Source organism: Ischnura elegans, chromosome 9, assembly GCF_921293095.1.
Source record: "Ischnura elegans chromosome 9, ioIscEleg1.1, whole genome shotgun sequence".
Classification (NCBI taxonomy): Eukaryota; Metazoa; Arthropoda; class Insecta; order Odonata; family Coenagrionidae; genus Ischnura; species Ischnura elegans.
Genome location: NC_060254.1, coordinates 48493491 through 48508909, shown reverse-complemented (window position 1 = coordinate 48508909; position 15419 = coordinate 48493491). Strand labels below are relative to the sequence as shown.

Here is a 15419-nt window from a genome sequence, read left to right as displayed (position 1 = left end):
AAAATTCGGTAGGTAACAAAAAATTACGAAGCTTTAGGTAGCTTCAGTGATTAACACCAGAAACGGAGCTACCATTCTAAGATTTAAATATAATGCTAGTCAGAAAAATTATATACCCATAAAAGAAAATATAACTTTATAGACCAAAATGATAACTTGTATAAAAAATAACATCTTTATCGCACCCTTTAGCTTGGCATCAAACACAAGGGTGGGGGTGCACAGGGGTCGAGGGTGGAGAACAGCGGAAGAGAAAGTGAACAGGGAATTATGTTCACGTCATCCGGCTGACTGTGTAGCGAGGCTTTAAAAACCCTTAAGTGAGAAGGAGGTCGGTACTCATACCACAAAAATGCCCCTCAACGCCTCTGACCTTCGTGGTAGCCAGAGGTGGGACGTGTGCTGTGTCCTTTCTCTCCTTCAGAGTCAGTGTTAAATGAGCTACGTCCTGCTCCCTTGAAATCGAATTTGTAACCCATTCTTTTGTTCTAGTGACTTTAATTGTTGCCAGACTATCACTTTCTAATTCAACAGATAAGTGATTCGATAATTCCCTTACTATGGTCGGTGAACTAAACCTTAGAGATGTGAAATTACAAGGTAAATCCCTAAGTGATGCTGTGTTATCAGTCGTTTCTGGTAGCTTCATTTATGGCCAATGAGGGCAAAATTTAAAGATAGAAAAATTATAAACTCAATAATTACTCTATAAACCTTAGTTACCCGCGTGGTATAAGTCTTGGACTTGCGTCGTATTTGGTCATTCAGGTTTTTTTTTTAGATTTTTGACGTCAAAGCAGTAAAAGCTTGTACAAATTTAATGGGAGCATCAAACTATCAGCTACTGCTGTTTCTATAATGTCTTTTCAAATAAATTTCTCAAAACTTACCCTTAGGGATGTAATTTACCTTTTCGCGTGTTATTTCAAGAATAAACCTTATAAGTAATGAAATTTGAAGTCATTATTTAACTATTTCAACCGAAATTTGTACTTGCTTTGTAACTTTTGCAGCTAAAGCAGCCAAATTGACCGAGCAGAGTAGCTATTACATTCGAATGCATTTCCTGAGATCCAAAGGAATCTCTCATCGGAAATCACAATTTTTGATTGAGAGTTTTCCGCGAAAATTATCGTTAATTATCAGGAAATGAACCACTTACAGCAATATTTTGATTTACTGCAATGCTTGTATTCAAAGAAAAACCCTCAAAAGAAGCACTAAGTTTTTGTTTCAGTAGGACTCAATTCAAGTAATTACCCCACTGTTACCAAAAATAGTAAAATAAAATGGTAAAAAACGTTAAAATGAATTATTTTACCGACTGTCTAAACATTAAATCTAAATAATTTTCAATCATATTTCACCCGCATAGAAAAATTTACGCCTCTTTTCCCTATTATAAGTTAGGCTTAGCTTCAATTAACACTAGGAATACCGGACTTGACACCCCTCCGAGAACTACCGAATGGAGTGGAAAAAATATTTCTACTACAGTTGGTACCTCCTCTCTTTGGTAGTCAAAGGTAAATTTTGAGTAATGTGTTCTATTTTTTTCTAAAGCTATTTCTATCGCAAAGCCTTATTATATGTCAAAAATGAATAAAAGCCACGGAATTTCAGCCCGGAATTCGTAAAATATTTGTCAGAACAGAGAAATAAAAATCTCAAGGAGTCAAAATGACTCCATCGGTAGTTCTAGTGTTAAATTCAGGCAGAAAATGAGCGCAGCATAGTATTTTCACGTTGAACCGTAGCATGCTGTGGTTAATTCGTGCTAATCCCCAATCACAGCCCTTGAACTCTCCTGAGGTCACTGTAAGCAATCGTGTGGTTCGGTCAGTGCCAGCCGAACGCCTCGCGGTTACGCCCCCTAACTACATTCATTACGCCCTCTGAGGATTGGACAGCAAGTCAGGACACACTCAACTCCCAGATTTAGGTGTCCTGTTGACCCTCTGTCCCTCGAGTCACGTAGCGAATGTATGAGGAATCAAGGAATGGGTATAGGTGGCCGTAGTGAAACGAATACTGCACTCGCAAATGCAAATGTCTAAGACAGATTTTGGATCGAATAAAATTCATCTTATGCCACGAAAGAAGAGTGAAGTGGCACTAATAGGCAAAATTCTTCATAATTACTTAAATACGAGCCAGAAAATGCTACCTATACTAAGTTATGTGATCCCTGTTCACAAATGAGGAGAGATTTACACAAGCTAAAGTTTAATGATAAACTTAAATAACGCACTCGTGTACAATACCATATTTCAAACCTATTGGCTGGAAATACCAATAATTTCGATTGTTGATTAATCACCTTTACTTAAAACAAGCTTGTTGGCTACTTTAAACAAGCTTATTTTAGGTATTGAGGCTATTTATATGAAAATCATATGCATACGACATTTACCAAATTTATGATTTCGTACACCGATAAATAAATTTAGTTGAATAAATGATGAACTGAGTATTAAATATATAATTATTTTCAAAGACACAACTATTTCTACAATCAAGAATAGCAATATTTTTGTCTAATAATTCGATGAAAAGTTGTATGGTAGTATATTTTTAGTATAAAAGCTTTTAAGTACTTATGCATTTTTTGTCACATATCATGGATATCATGAACTTAATTCATATTTTCGATTTATTCAAGTCATTCGATTTTACGGTGCGTAGGAGAAAACAGTATTCAAGATAGAGAAATGTTTAGAAGGCATGGGAATCTAGAAAGAAAGAAGGAAAACTCAGATCTCAAAAAAACTCGTATTTCACTTCCGTTTCTTCCATCCTACTGCTTGTCCTTTGACGATTCTTATCATGACTTCCAATGGAATGAAGTATACAATTTCATCAACGGCATTTCCGGCAACGGAATAATAACTATTGGTTACTTGGTCGTACATTAGCCTTGCACATGACTCGGACTTGGAGGCCAGGCTGAGATTGCTATGAGCTATTAAAAAAAGATATTTTTTAGAGTGACGTTGTGAAACTTATTTGATAATCCTCCTTATTTCTGGATCCGACTGAAGCGATAACATAAGAGCCCCAGGGATAGGTATAAAAGTTTTTTTTCATAACCATAAACGACTCTAGAATGCTCGAAAGGACTTGGTAGCCAAATATCTCAAACATGCACATTCTTTTATTTTTTTTGGGGAAAAAAAAGATAGTTGCACTTTTTCGCAGTAATTGGATGCGCACAGTTGGTACGCATACGTAATTGGTAAGCATTAAATTACTGTGGAGAATTGCAACTACCTTTCGTTTCAATATTTCTCACTTCCACAGTACCACGCCTTCATTGGTAGAACTTATTCTTCTGTTTTGGACAGCTGGTGTCCTAACACTCCCCGTCACACGCCTAGTAAGATGGCTGGTGGGGTTTTATGCAGATTTGATTACGTTGCACGTACTGATGAGCGGAGAGAGCAGAGTCTGGCAATGTGTCACGCAGTGCCTGGGTGAGTGAGCTCAGCGTGAGGGCGTGGTGGGGTTCTGGGGAGTGGTGTCTGAGAGGGCGCAACGGATGTTTGGCTGTGCCGTCTTTCTCTGGGGCTGCAAAGGGATAGGTTTGTATTTAATCCAAGCTTTTAACACGCGCCTATCTGGAGCTGAAAGTACGGTGCCGAGAGAAAAATAAAGAAACAAGAATGTTATTAACCCATTAATCCCCAGCGTTGCGTTAACGCAACATTATTGCATCCTAATTCTCAGAACAAGTACCTACTTCAGAATAATTTTTTCTTCGATTTACTGACACTTTTTAAGTATCTCTTGTTCCAATTTTGTCATTTTCACCAAAATTTTCATTTATATAATTGTATTTTTATGACTGATGGCGTTCGGCATAAAAATCGGTGCGCAGATCCGAGACACCCTAGGAAAAATGACATACCCCAGCATGTCCGTCAAGGCAGAATGGGGCATTTCCTCCAAAGGAATACTGATAACTCCCGGCGAATATGTCGAGTGTGCAAATCAAGATAAAAAATCAAAGATGTAACCTAAGTTTTGAAAAACTACTTTTTCATATTTATTTTCCGGAGTTTTCCCAGCGATACGTATACGCAGCATTATGAAAATCATATGATACGATGAAAATAATTTTTTTCCCAATCATTCGTCTTAATTATGCCAAAATAAATCGGAAAATTCGAAAAAACCGAAGTTAAAATCCCTGCATACAGTCTGGGGAATAATGGGTTAAAGTTATTATTATTATTTCTCAACAAAAAAGTTATTATCGAATAAAGATTATCCAAGAAGATTGGTATCGACATACCTCGCACATGAATCGATCAGGTTGAATGGTCATCATTGCCAAAGGTGACCTTTTTTATAGTTTTACCCTTAAAGTTTCATGCATTTGTCATGTACAGTTGTAATGATAGTTTTTTTTACTTCGCCCTTGGCTTTCCAGAAAAAAATTATATAGTTCCAAAAATCACCGAAAAGTAATACTACCAAAATAAAAAAACATAATATCGTTGACTTTTACCGGACAGATTTCTTTATAACTTTGCAATTACAAGAAACACTGCATTACGATTCAGAAAAAGTACATTCTTTGAAACTTTTGTCATCAATTCTCTAGAGAAAAAATAAAAATGGCGGGTACTTCCCATTTTTTCCGGAAAGCCTTTGCTTTTACTTTACTACTCCTGAAATATGGATGATATGAGGGTCATTTCTCTTGCCTATGAAGGGTTTTAAATGCAATCACGTGTTTCTGCCATTTGAAGTGGATATTTACGTGCAACGTAACGAAAAATCTGTCCGAAAATTGATTTTGCGGAAAAAATTCATACGTTCCACTGCCATACGTAGTTTCGTGGGTTGGATAATGAAAATGATTATTATATATATCGACAATACCTTCTATCACATACTGGTAGCAGACTGGTTTCGTGGCATTTGATTACAGAGATTAAAATTAAACAAAAATCACATAAATTTTGACTTCTAAAAGATTCACATAACATTTCGTACACTTTCTTCTGACCGATTTCTTACGAAGTTTGCACTTACATGAAGTACTGCATTACAGTTTGGAAAAAGTGAACTTCAGCCGCGGGGCGTCACCCTTCCCCCCTTGCTCCTGGTAATTTGGGAGCGGAGCTTCTACGAACGGCAAAGCCGTTACGAGGAGTGCGCCGACGACTCCGGACGTGGCGTGCGCTACTCTTCCCCCTTGTTCGGCGAAGCTGGCACCTAGAACCATGTGGACAGACCTACGAGGAGCGGAGAAACCGTTCCGAGGAGGTGGCTGCAGCGGGCGCTAACCTTCCCTAGACTGCGAGGCCGGCCCAGAGGGCTTTGTGGACAGATATTCGAGGAACGACGAAGCCGTTCCGAGGAGTGTGCCGGCGTAGGCTCAGTCAAGGGTCCGCTTCCATCCCCTCTGCACTAGCACTTAGCGGTCACATTACTCGTATCAAATGTCTTCGAACACCCATAAAATTAGACGGCGAAGCCGGATTCAGGGTTTTTAAGGGGTCTTAGCCCCCTTACCGAGCGGGCGGAGCTCCGCGAGTGGTTTACATATAATATTGAGGTTTTTTTCAAGGTTAATCTGGTGAAATTCTAACATATTAGTCAGTTAAATTTTACTCGCAATTTTCAACGAAATTCGTTAATTTTACTCTTCGACCAGTGCAATTCCTTATTAATTTTCTTTATTTTGTATTATCTTTGAAAGAAGTTTCTAAGATTGGAGGGATTACCTTTTCTATCTACATGTTAGTCAATTAAATGTTGCTGGCAGTTTTTCCATTACATTTTTGAAATTTATTTAACGTCTCGGTGGCGTATGCGGCCTTCCAATTTACTTATGGTCAGGTTTACTCCTCCCACTATATATGAGGGGGTCCGTCAGGATATGCTGGACGCTTTGCCGCCAATTTTTGCTTGGTATATTGATTTGGAACGTGACGGTCGTTCCGGTTCGACGGTCGACCAGTTTCATTGCAATTGCGTCATCTTAAGCTGAAAATGATGCATAATTTATTGAAGTCTCTCCCATCTTAAATAAATCTTCGAAAAAATCAGGTCCATGACCTAGCACCAAAGGATATAGACAGAACATTGGTTCCTTGGATTTCATCCAGGTGAACCGTAGTGGCTGTATTTTTGAACTGCGGGTAAGTATAAGCGCTTCGATAATAATTTATATTAAAAAATCTAGGAAAGCAGGGTCAAATAGATACTTCAGCAAAAATATGTATCTCTCAAGGCAATTTTTTTAGTGAGATAGACCTATCACAGGTTTGTGCTTGACCAAGATTTTGTTATTTAGATACCAATATCTCGAATTTTTTATTCAATCTCGAATAGGGTAGTTTCCTTCATTAAAGAAAACGAAAGGCATTGATTGCCAATCGTTACCCACCCTTACTGTATTCATAATATTCAAATTATTTGTTTTTAGAAATCCTAGTTTAGACGAATGATACTTGCCAATTTTTACCTTATTTGAAAAAGGCCAGATTGGTGCCCATGCGATGCCACTCCACGTGACGTCACAGGGACCTAGATGCTATACGAATAGTTAGGAGTTTTGCATCGTCTAAGATTACCAATGCATGCATGAGGCGCAGAGCTCAGAGAAACATCTCTTAATAATAACCTATTAAAATTGCCTAAGGTGGGAAAGTTTCCTTCGTTTGATAGAGTATTAATAATTCTTGTTAAAGCCAAGCGCTACCTGCCAGCTGGGTACTCTGCTACCTGCTAGCAACCTGCATCGTAGCGGCGTCCATAGTCTCGCACAGAGGTTGCCTCACACAGCGGCAGCCGGAACCTGAATGACGTCACACCGGCTTTTCCCAGAATTCATACTTAGCCGTCGCATTCTCGCGCGCTTGAAATTTTTCACTTTTCATGTTATCACGAAAAACAGATATCACCATTTAAAAATCTAAAAGTGTGAAATACGTACTCCAGGAGTAATAACCTTTCGATTTAGGCAATAAAAAATTGTAAGGAACCACCCTATTTTTAATTTAATCTTCACTCCTTCTTCACCCTTCTTCTTCCTCTTTTAATCTTCCAACCAGATCACCTTCCAATTTTGATGATAATCAATATGGGTGGAGGGATGGTGTTAGGGCTTTAATCCGAAATCTCTGAAAATCCCTACAGCGCTCCGCCGATCACGCAGCCAGCATGTGCACAATTTCTTTCCACACACCTCCGGTTAATTCAGCTATTTCCTTCCTTCCCTACATTTCCCCCTTAGCACCCACGTTTACCCCCATAGGGCCCACATGCAATCCATCTCCTCCTATATACCCCGCATTAGAGGGACCAAAAAAAATCTATTTCCGATTTCTTTCCGGGAAGCCCCTCTAAATTTTCAAAATGGTCTAAAAAATGATATTGGCTAAATGATATTAACGAATCCCTTAACGACTAACACCATGAACCGTGATGCTGCAAAGACTCATCTGCTGAAAGACTCAACGTTGGTCAGCAAAGAAGATCTGGCAAGGAGGACTGCCAGACCTAAACACATCCCTGTTGTTACGCCCTAGAAAAGGCGGGAAAAGGCGGACCAATCGCAAGTCACCTGACCAGGAGCCCATACTATATAGGTGGTATCACTCAACGCAAAAGACAAGCCCTGATGACGATGGACGACATGACCATCGAAACGTCGGCAGAGATGGAGAACCTTATCCGGTGGGAAACCCGAAATAACTTCAACAACAATATTGGCAAAGTTTCAACTCAGCATGATAACGTTAACACTTGCCTCATTGAGGGTAAAGTTTGGGAAAAAACGATTATTTTAGTCTTCCCCCCATAAAATAAAAAGCATTTGTAACAAAACCTTTACTCATATATAATTAAATAGTAAATATCTGTATGTTTTCAAAGTACATGGATTTGGCAGCATTCAGTATTTTTCAGTTAAGGTTGTCAAACATGAATTGCTAACCCCACATGATTACTTAAATTGCTTGATGCCACAAAACATTTTTTTAATTAATTTACCACTGCTTTCGAGATCTTTTTTTCCATTGCATTAATAAATAGATTATTTATGTAACTGAATGGGTTCCATTGATTCACCTTGTCATAACTACATCTAACTAAGCGATAATCTCCCGATAAATCCAAGTCAGCCCTTCGCCAGTGGCTGTGTTTGTGAGAAACGCAATGTGTTCCCTTGCATGATAGCTCTCCAGCGATTGAAATACATTTTCATGAGTGAGGGAGATACCAATACAGGAGACATGATAAAAGATATACTGTTGTATGGTCCACAGAAGTTATACTAACCGATCAAGGTTTCGACATTACATTATGTCATTTTGACCTTTGAAAATGACATAGTGTATTGTCGAAACGTGGGTCGGTTATTAAAACTTCTGTTGAACATGAAGCAGTATATCTTTTATTATGTTTCCTATCACCAAGATCCACCAAGTATCATTCAGCCTTAAGTTGATCAGACATACCAATACGGCGATTTTTTCATTGCGAATGATCATTTCACGTGAAAGAGAATGGGTATTTTTTATGATCACTTTTAGTCACATATTATTTAAAAGTTTATAGCCATCGTTTTATATATTTTTTTTATTTCTTAAAAATATTGCCACCTCTTCCACTGTGTAATGATAATGTCGATACAACCACTCTGTCTGTATAGAATCTAGCATTAGTTTATTTTTTTTGGCATTCACTTTAGAATTTATTTGTGATAAAAGTGATCGCCACATTTTATGCTATTATTTGCAAGGTATGAGGCAGAAAGCGAAGAAATGATCCTGCCATGTGACGTTTCCAACCGTGCTCATGTCTAATTTCCAAATTAAATTCTCTTTAGCATCATTTATCGTTAGTTTCCACGGCTGCATCCATATAGATGAGATTTGGTCAGCATTAAAACACACAAATGCAAAATAGTCGTATTTCGAGAAAATGTAATTTTTACGAGACATTCTTCACTAAGAATATCATCTACGGAATAACAAACATGAAAAATAGAGTGATGGTTGCCAATATCACCGTACTTCTGTCTAATTTCTAAATTAAATTCATCCTAGTATTCTCTAGCGTTTTTGCCCACGACAGCATACCTATCTCCCTATTCACTACGCTTTGGCAGCAATTTCGTGGGACCTGCAGCAGCGAGCATGACATGTCGTTTGCAAAGCCAGTCTCCTATGGTGTCTCCACGGGACGCCTACCGTGGAGATTCGGTGCCGTGTCGCACCATTTCACATGTGATCCCCCGATCAATTCCTCTTCCCCCTCTATTGGCTCTGCCGCCGTAATTGTCCGAATTCCGCGGTAGCTGGTGAATGCAGTGAATGCATGTCTAGCTGTTCAATCAACGGGGTACGCTTTAGAAATGAAATTTCATCATTTTAGGGCGATGAATTGTCAACATTTTATATTTTATTGTTTTTATGTGTGATCCTTATTTTGTGAAAATATGGAATTAGAACGAGATTTTTTAACAAAAAAATACCCATTTTTGAGTCAAAGTATCTCAGGTTTATATATCGATTGAAACCTTCAGACAACTCCAAACAAAATATTCTCTAAGTGCGAGGTCCCTATGGAAAGAATCTGGCCCCCTACCCTCGATTTGTAGCATTCGCACGCCTGTAGACAAGTCTGGGGTATATCATACCCTTAACTTTATCAACCTTTAAGTTGAATCACTGAGTGGGTGAAATTTTTAGCAATGTTAAAAATAAAGATAATATATTATTAGTTCCAGGACATTCTAGTAACATATGTATGAAAATGTCATTCATTTAAAACACAACAATTAGACTGTCAAAGCAACATACATATTAATAATGCAGCGTTGGGTTCAGCGAACCAATACAACTGAATTTTAAACCATTCGGGTAGCCTGGTTTGGAGACGAACAATTAAACACAATAAAACGACGATGGCTATAATGTTATTTATGTCCAAGCTAATCACTGTGAGAGTAGTAAATTTTATCATATAAATATTATTTAAGTTTGGACTTGAAGCTATTAATAATATCCATACGTTTCAAATCTTCAGTTAATTTATTATGGATTTATATCCGTGAATTTGGTTCATGGATTCATGATTCGGGAATCCATGGTCTGATTTATGAATTTTTTATGGAGTTTGATTGTATATTGTCTGAACCTTCGGATTTTACCAGATCTTTTTCGATAGGATGGGCTTAGCTCATACTAATGAAATAGAAACTTGAAGCTTGTACGTGGTGGAAGGGTTCCGTATTATCAATAACAGACAGTTTGCTACTTCCACAATATATTCAAAAATAACACAGGCCAACAAAAAAATTTTGTTTGGAAACTTTATTTATTCCAATAGCTGACCTTTATAGATTTTTATGCGCCGAATCCAAACCTGGCCTTAGATTTTTTTGTACCACCCATAGTTTCCAAGCAATATGTATTTTATTATATAGTCTAATACCCCTATACGGTATATAGGGAAATCAATGAAACACTAAGACTGTACATCAGAAAATACTTATAAACTTTTTTCACAAGGTCTGTAATGTTTCTTTGGAGTTTTTTTAATAACAAACTCACCACAAATGTAACAAAAACTGTCAGCAGAGTTTTTGCAACCGCAATTAGACATTGCACTGAGCACATGCACAGGTAACGTGAAAGTCAGGTTAGGCTGAAAGTAAGCAAAACATCAGCTGTTCAGCATGTGTTTCATCAGTGCTACCAACATCATCTTCGTGCATTAGACCTACTTTTTCAATTTTATTTTAACTATGAAAAAGCTGTTAAATTCCAAAAATATTGTTCAATTTAATAAATTTAACTACATAATGTGAATAAATGGTGGGTGATACAACTTTTTAAGCATCATATTTGGATTCAGCAATCCAAAAACATAATAATAAGGAATTTTCAGTAAAAACGTTTTTTCGCCGTTGGCCTGTGTAATTTTCGACCGGTTTCGGCTGTTACACCATTATTTAATATTTTCTGTACTCGATAAAGGTGTAACAGCCGAAACCGGTCGAAAATTATTTTTAAATATATTTTGGAGGTAAAAAGGTGTCTGTTATTGATAATACCTAGCTCATGCTTTTTTTATATTATCGTAATGCAGCGATAGAATTAATTTTATTACTGCTCCTTTTTTATATTATCTTCCTCTTAATCTTCTGGCGCACAAAAATTATGAAACTTCCGTGTTCTCCATCTTTCGTCAAAATGAACAACGAGTGAACAACCCCATTAATGTTTTTTACATGACAACTTTTTTATTTGAAGTTATTGAGGGTTTTCTATTCCATTTATAACATACGTACATGCGTCAATCTTTGTCACATTATGTTAGTCTCCTCCTAGCAACTAACCCCTTTCTCATTCCGGGGCAATGCGGTAGCTTTGGAGTGCGTGCAAAATGCAGCTGGGTGTTGCACGGCCATATCGGGGTGTTGGGTAGGAGAGGTAAATGGGGTTGCTTCTTACATCCCTGATCCGAGCGTGTCAATTTTTTATGAGCAGGGAATGCGGGCTGGAAGATGGGCCTGAGCAGTGGATGGGGAAGGGTACGGTGTGAATAACAAAATACTGCGGGACCCTCCTGCAGAAGGGAGGCGTTCTCCTCTGGTCATGCGATGAGTTCACGGGGTCGAATCTACCCTCCCCCCATTTCACCAGAGGTGGAATGAGAGGAAGCGGAGATGGATGCAGATGTCGTGATGCGACAAGTCTACACAAGCTCCTTCTTGATGGAGATGATCCTCACACACAATAACGACAACAGAACGCAGTTGTAGTGAAGCGAAATTTGTCATTCTGCATATTGGTATGGTATTTGGAGGAGGCGACCGACAGCTGTGGTCATTTTCGCCATGAGGGAAGGGTATGGAAGGAAGGGTGGAGAGAAACCCGGCGTCGGCATTAGCCTGCTCTTAACGAAAGGCGCCAAGGGGACCACGGCTTAACGTCCCATCCGACGGACGGAGTGTTGCGCTTGAAATATCCTCCACACAACATTCAAGCAGGGATCGGGCAGTCTCTGAAGATTCTCTGCCACCGCCGGGATTTGAACCCAAGCCCGCTAGGTAGGAGGCGAAAACTCTAGCCACCACACCAACCCGATCCCTTTCTGCATAATTATATTCGTTTACTTCTCATTCATAATCTCCAATACATGCACTTCCTAAGAATAGTGAGTATATTAAATATTAATCCATCAAACTTCATTCAATTTAAGCTAATGCCGACGCCAGGTTTCTCTCCACCCTTCCTTCCATTCCATTCCCTCATGGCGGAAATGACCTCATCTGTCGGTCGCCTCCTCGAAAGGAACTTTCTCATATTTTTTCCCAATTGCATTATGAAAAAGTTATGTGTGAGAGAGATTCTTAGAAACTAATGACGCCTTAAACCAACATTTTGTAATGGAAAATATTAGAATTTTAGATGCGGTGCAAGTAATAATTATGTTCAACGTGTAAAATTGTAAAAAATCGTTTTTTCGAAATTTGCGACGTAAATAGATGGATTCCATGCATATTTTCAGCAAATGTTTCAACATAACAAGGGTTTGCAATTTTTATGAAGTAAGCTTGTTAAGGTCAGGCAAATTTATTGTTATATTTTTAGCGCCTCTTAAGAATAACCTCATATTATTTGGAGGCATTACAAACCAGTTTGAAGAGGATGGCACACGTTCCTCGTCGTCATTCATGTTATTACAATCGCTTTTTTCCTCCCTCGCCATTGATCTCGTCCCCGTTCTTGCCAAAGGGTCGTTTGTTTCCTCTTCCTTTGTCAACAGTGCAAATACAAGGACTAGACGCACAATGAATGGTGGCTCCATCGTTTTTGCAGCGCGTGGGTTTGCCTTCGGGATTGGACCAAAAGGGGCGATGTTTATCTCCGATGAGCTCTCGCCTCGGATTACCGCCTCGATTGGATACAAAATCCAGGATCACTCACGTCTTAGAGGCTTTAGGTGGCTTACTTTTTGTCTCCACGGGTCATGAGATCCAAGCATGGTTGGTTTCCTTTGAAACTGATGTAAGGGCTTATGAGAGGTAACATGACTAAATCCTCTTTCGACTTTGTTAAATGTTATAAATAATTTCTAAAATAACTAGGGATGGACGGATTCAGGATTTCTTTCGGATCCGTATTCGGATCGGATCCTTGATTTTCGGAGCCGGATCTTTCGGATCGGATATTTTCGGATCCAAATGCATTTTCAAATTCCTGTCGCTGAGATTCCCCCGATGATTGTTCAATTTCTTGGGAAGAGTCACACTATGTGCCAGTCGTATTTTTGCCTTTTTTTATTTTCCACGGCTGATATTCTCCTACGTAACCTCTGCGAGAGCTTTTAAACAAAACGGTTCATGAGTAGGACAAGAATCGCATGCGATGGCACATTCGAAGATAGAAACGGAACTCTTTCCACCCGTTGCATCACTAAAGCTATTATTTAAAATTTCGGATCCAGATCCGAAGTCTTCCGCGACTTTGGATCATATGCATTCGATGAAGGGCAATATCCGCGGATATTTGGATCCTAGGTATCCAATCCGACCATACATAAAAATAACTTATGCTTCAGTTTTTTAGTGCTTTTTATTCGCAAATACTGGCAAATTTTTATTATAGCACTAGTGAAAAACGTTATTCTTGTACATAGCACACTACTTCGTCACTTCGGAATTCAGTTACGTCCTACCACCTCAAACCTAAGCGCTTTTTCTTATAATTTATATTCATGCGAATTTCTCTCTCTCCCTACCGAACTAGGTTACCGTGAAGCTTATTCCTCCCTTATCTAAATCATTTAACGATCTCTCTGTGACGATGGGAGAAAAACAATGTTGTCCAACAATTATGGACGACAATAGGGTAGTTTCCTTCATCAAAGAAAACAAAAGGCATCGGTTGCGATTCATTACCCGCCATTAGTGAATTCATAATATACAATTTATACGGTTTTAGATATCCCAGTTTAGAAAAATGTTAATGGCCAATTTTAACCTCATTTGTAAAAGGTCAAATTGGCGGCCATGCGACGCCACTCCACGAGACGTCACGGGGATCTAGATGCTATACGAGTATTCAGGAGTTTTACATCGTCTGAGATTACTAATGCATACATGTGGCACTGAGCTTATGGAAACATCTCTTAATAATCACTTATTACAATTGCCTGAGGTCGGAAAGTTTCCTTCGTTGGATAGGGTAGTAATAATCCTTATGTAAGCCAAGCGCTACCTGCTAGCAGCCTGCATTGTAGCGGCGCCCATAGCCTCGCAACAAGGTGGCCTTACACGTTACACGGCGGCAGCCGGAACCAGAATGACGTCACACGGGCTTATCCCAGCATTCGTACTTAGCCGTCGCGTTTTCGCGCGCTTAAAATTTTTCACTTTTCATTTTCGCGAAAAATATATATCGTCATTGAAATTGTCATATAATTTATATTCATGCGAATTTCTCTCTCTCCCTACCGAACTAGGTTACCGTGAAGCTTATTCCTCCCTTATCTAAATCATTTAACGATCTCTCTGTGACGATGGGAGAAAAACAATGTTGTCGAACAACTACGGACGACAATAGGGTAGTTTCCTTCATCAAAGAAAACGAAAGGCATTGGTTGCGATTCATTACCCGCCATTAGTGTATTCATAATAAAGTCACATTAGTGTAGTCAGAATGACGTCACACGGGCTTATCCCAGCATTCGTACTTAGCCGTCGCGTTTTCGCGCGCTTGAAATTTTTCACTTTTCATTTTCGCGAAAAATATATATCGTTATTGAAAAAATCTAAAAGCGTGAAATACTCTAGAAGTAATAATCTTTTGATTTAGGCGATATAAAATAGGAAACCGCCCTATTCCTGTTGACTACGCAGAACATATAATAAGGGAGAATTGTAATTAAAATAGTTGCGTTCGGGTGTACGCGTCGTCAGTGCCGATGTTTTTGCCGGAAGAGTTTGAAAAAAAAGGTTCGCAATTTGTATTAACTTGCTTTCTGAAGCAACGAGAATGATGGAATATTATAATCAGGTAAATAATTTAAGGCAATAGTGCCAAGAAATGCTGCCTTATGTGATACTTATCCAACTGTCCCTTGTTCAATTTCTGAGGGGAGAGGTGATTTGTAAGGGCAGAATCCCGTTGAGAGATATTCTCGAGTGGACAGAGCTGTAGAGTTATAGCGGAAAGCTGTTTAAAAAGTCGTGCCACTTTTCTAAGTTCATGGACTGCAAATTGCACTCCGGAGCATCTAGAAACTCTCATCAACTCTGGCCATAAAGCATGTGCCTTCCAGGGAAGATGAACGAAAGGATTTTTCCCTAGGGTTTTTCGCGAGGCATCGTGCCTTGCAGTGGCGGATACATATGGGGGCGCAGGGGGCGTGCCCCCCCTCTTGCGGGG

General features: G+C 39.0%; 1 protein-coding gene across 1 annotated transcript in view; it reads left to right on the top strand.

Annotated features, from left to right (window-relative positions):
• LOC124165839 (lachesin-like) overlaps nt 1-15419 on the top strand; it is a 239907-nt gene that overhangs the window by 173769 nt on the left and 50719 nt on the right. The window lies entirely within an intron of this gene.